This window comes from Adiantum capillus-veneris, chromosome 15, assembly GCF_014529385.1.
Source record: "Adiantum capillus-veneris isolate H3 chromosome 15, ASM1452938v2, whole genome shotgun sequence".
Taxonomy (NCBI): Eukaryota; Viridiplantae; Streptophyta; class Polypodiopsida; order Polypodiales; family Pteridaceae; genus Adiantum; species Adiantum capillus-veneris.
In genome coordinates this window covers 143,971,168-143,975,679 of record NC_140945.1, presented here as the reverse complement: position 1 = coordinate 143,975,679, position 4,512 = coordinate 143,971,168, and positions in this window count along the sequence as shown.

Sequence of the window (4,512 nt, the reverse complement as noted above, 5' to 3'; positions counted from 1 at the left end):
TCACCTGAAGCTCCGTTGGTCCTCAAAAAGGTCGATTTTTAGCTACGTGTGAGGCTAAAATACGTAATTTTAAAGGGCGACTGAGGCCTGAGCGTGAGCGTGAGCTTGGGATTGGGTCTGGGGGATATTCCCGACCCCGGTCCTACCTTTAAAATTTTTATTTTTATTTTAATTTTTAATTTTTAAAGATAAGGTCGCTGCGGCCGCGCTGTGCGTGCGAGCACACACACACCTAACCTACCTACTTACAACTAATACAACTACTATTACACACTAAAACACTACTACAATAACTCATTAGCTCTAACAGATCTACTTACTACTTACTATACTTTACACAGAACTAGTATTATGGATCTACTACCTTAATCCTAACACCTTATCACAGAAAAAACACCGTACCTTTCAATTTCTTATTAACAAAACAATACACAGCAGCAAAACAAACTCCTTCTCAAAACACACACCTTCCTTCTCTACCTTTCCTACAATTGAAATCTCACCACAAAGAAGGACAGAGTGCCATTCAAGCTTAGTGTATGGCATCTCTCTGGTAACGGTGCCAAAAATGTGCGCATCTGTCGCACGTGTCAATGCAAGGGACTTGCCGATACACTGTGTGTGAGCCACAAATGGCTCCAAGCACGCAACTAGCCTAAATTAGTATGCTCAAAGATGGCGATGGTTTGTCACTCACCGCTCTACGATTGATGTCGTGGAGGATTCCTTGCCGCAAAGAAGAAGGAGCCACCGCTGCGCCGCGCTCAACCGCTTCGCCGCCGCCGTGCCGTCGTCGCAATGCTCGATCGCACACACACACTCTCTCTCTCTCACGCATACACACACACAAGGAGATGATGAAGAAGAAGATGGAGATGGAGCAAGAGCACTCTTCAATTGCACAAATGAGAGAATGAGCGACTTTTAGGTTTAGTTGACTTTTATATGATCTCATCCCATTCACACTTGGGTGCCCATGCTTAGCCAACTAATCCCTTGAATGTTCCAGTTAGAGTGCGCCTCTCATCGGCGATCACTCTTACCCTTTTCCTATTGGACCGACAAGCCTGGTACCTGAATCTACCAAATAAATAATACGGCGTCCGTCTTAGGTGACAAGTGCTTTGAAGTGGCACGCTCATTTTACCTAGAAAGTTCAATGCGGACGATCTTGGCCAAAAATAGCAGGTTTCGTGCGTGGGCATAAAAGACGTGTCCAAAGTGATTACTAAGTGGGAAAATGAGGTTCAACACAAAATTTGAGTCCAATGGGGATTTTCCACAAATTTGAGGATTTTCCCAGCTCGTTTGGTCTTTTAATGGACAATAAGGGGATTTTTGGGCTAAAAATGGTAAAAAATAGACCAAAAATAGCAAAAGATGGCTCAAAATGCCCCATCAACGATGGTGCCATCATTGCTGAAGCTGAGGGGAAAGTTTTAGAGCCAGGAATGAGCTCATTTGGGCATATAAGCAAGGAGATACAACTATTCCATTATAGGGTGCTAGTGTAGTCCCGTGCTGCTTCCACTACATGTTCGAGGCTGTGGGGCCTCCAATTAGGGTTTTCCCTCTTCAAATAACTACTTGGGCTTCTCCAATGAAGTAATGAAGCTTCCATGAAATGGTCACGATGAAGAATCAAAGCGTCAATTTAGGGTTTTTAACAAGTCGAAAGAGCACTACATCTGTGCAATTGGGAGCGGGAGCGAGGCTACACCTAATCTTCACACACACAAGAGTTTTGAGTTAATCTTGGTTCTTTTTCAACGTGGATCTTTCATGGCTGGAGTTTTGTTATTTTTTAGTGTGTTTTTGGCTTCAAATAATCTATGCCTTGCTTGATTTTGCTATACAAATACTCACAATTAGAGGCCCGATGCTTTCCTAGTCGCACTGTGCACTTCTTGACACATTTTTGGTGAACCCGATGCAAATTAGGCTAAGGTGAGGGTTCAAAAGCTTCATTGAAGGTCTCAAAACAAAGGTTTGAATCTATGGAGCAACAAGAGCAATAGGGGGTTTGATTTGATCCAGTCACAATACAAATGTTTCAAGCTTTTGCGGTGTTTATGCAGCAGCAGCAAGCTGCGACGAAAAGGAGGGAGCTTTCCTCAACCAAAGCGCTTCAATCTGTGGTCAAGAAAATGGACCAATCTAAAGGTAAAGATGTAACAAAGTATCTTTGTGGGTATGTAAAGGAGATGGAGCTACATCGAGTGCCCGAAGCAGAGATGGTGCAAAGTTTTGAATTAGCTGTGGTTCCCGAGATCAGAGAACATCTAAGGGAATTAGAAATGAGCATGGAGCAACTTGAGAAGCACTGAAATTAGCCTTAAAAGAAGAGTATTTCATGGAAGACTCCGAAAGGGTGACAAAGAGGACTTTGTTGTTCAGCCAAAAGAGGGGCTTTTGCCTACCGAACTACTAAGGGAATTTGAATGCCGTTATGATCAACTTTCAAGGACTGAAAAGGCTACCCTAGACTCAGAGAAGACATAGCTATTTTTGTAGGCAGTAGGTAAAGAGATTCAAGAGAAGCTAGAATTACTACTTGAGGACAAAGATGTTGAACAAGGCTTAAAGACTGATTGGAATGAGGTCGAAGACCCAATTTTGCTGCTAACTAAGCAACAATGACAAAGAGACAAGATGATACTCATCCATACTCAAGCCCCAAGTGTTCTTGAGATTCCTAAAAAGCCTGATTGTGGTTCCAAAGAGTGATAAATCCGTCCTCGATGATATTGTTAAAAGAATGCAAGAGCTAAAGTTAAAGCTTACAAGGCTAGAAGAGAAGGGGCAACCATCATGTCAACCTACAAGGCACCGACCTCAAAGTAGAGAAGGTTTTGTAAATAGATACATATGGTGTGATAGTGCTGACCATGCAATCATGGATTGTGAAAGTTTAAAAGACGTTTTGACAAAGGAGATTGTTTTCTTTATAGATGGAAAACTCACTTAAGTGAAATAGGTAAGCTCTTGGGGATGAACTTTGGCAAAGGTGAGATGAAGAAGCCAGTTGAGGACATGGCTACTAGCCATCCCATCTCAATGGTAGAGGGAGCCACCTATGGGTTGAAGGTGGAGCCTATTAAGAAAAAAGGATCATTCAAGGTTGGAGAAGAGGAATCTAATGGTATTGGAGAGCTCTGGCCATGTGCTATAGAATCTGCTATGAAGGGTAAAATGACTACAAAGGTTTTACGTGAATCTGGGGACTGCATTCGGTGCTAGAAATAGGTTGGAACGACCCTGTAGATTCGTTGTCAGTGCATGCGTACATTGCCAAATGTCAAGCCAATGAGGCCATTGTCGAAGAGAAAATCAAGCACAAGAATGGGGATGAAGGGCCTTCAAAGCGGGCCATGAGGAGTGGAGGCAAAAATGACACAATGCCTCCTAGATCACCTTCCCTGCAACAGATGCCTATCCTCGAGGTGCCTATGCAAGAAGCCTCTAAAGAAAAGAAGAAGGATGCAACAAAAGCTAAAGCGAAGGGTCCGGCCTACAAACTCCAATCCAATATAGAGGCAACGGCTGATCTCAAAAAGGTTTTGGAAGAGAGTAGTTTGAATAGTAAGGTGGAATTTACCTTGGATGAGGTCCTTTAATAGCAAATAGGGAGAAATAATTGATATCATAAAGAGGAAGCGACAGCTTCTTACTGAATTTATCCATGTACAAGGTGAAGAAGAGACTTTGAATGCAGAGGGTGTACAGGTCTATGGTGAGCAAGGTGAAGAAACTGTTGTTGGATGCTACAAGTCTAGGGGAGGATTAAAACACGCTCGCTTCTTGGATGATGAAGATGAAGTCGAGACTACTCACAAGAGTTACTACTTGAAGAGTCACTGGGCAAGAGAAACTACTCAGACCCTGGTAAAAGTGGGAGACTTAGAAGATCCATATATTGCATTGATAGATCATGGGTTGGAGATTAACCTTATGTTAAAAAGTCTTTATCAAAAAGGAAAATGGCCAATTGATATAAATCACAGATGGATGATTCATGCAACAAACAACTCATCAGGGGAGCTATACGGAGCTTGTCCAAATGTAAAGGTGACTATAGGGGATGTGAAAGATGACCAAAAATTCTTTGTGCACTAGGAGATGTCTACATCCCCTCTTATCCTTGGGCAGCCATATATCACTGCTACTCGCATGGAAACCAAGGTGATGGATGATGGGTCAGCTTATGCAAGAATAAGGAGCAAGGATGGGAAGCGTGCAATACAGTTCCTTACTGTTTATGTGGACCATTAAAGGAACCATGAAAGTCTTAGAGAGCAACCCTTGCCAAAGGCAATAAAGAATTCAAGGACTACACGGATACGAGGGTTTTGGCCATGTACCATTGTAGAACGGGATTGCAATGGTACAAGAAGAGAAAGGTTCTCCCATGATGTATATGCAAAGGAAACATTTTCTACAAGTTTTCTAGGATTATCAAACTATGGATCTATTGCTTTTACAAAGTGCAAGGACTTAAAGCGGGGTGAACGA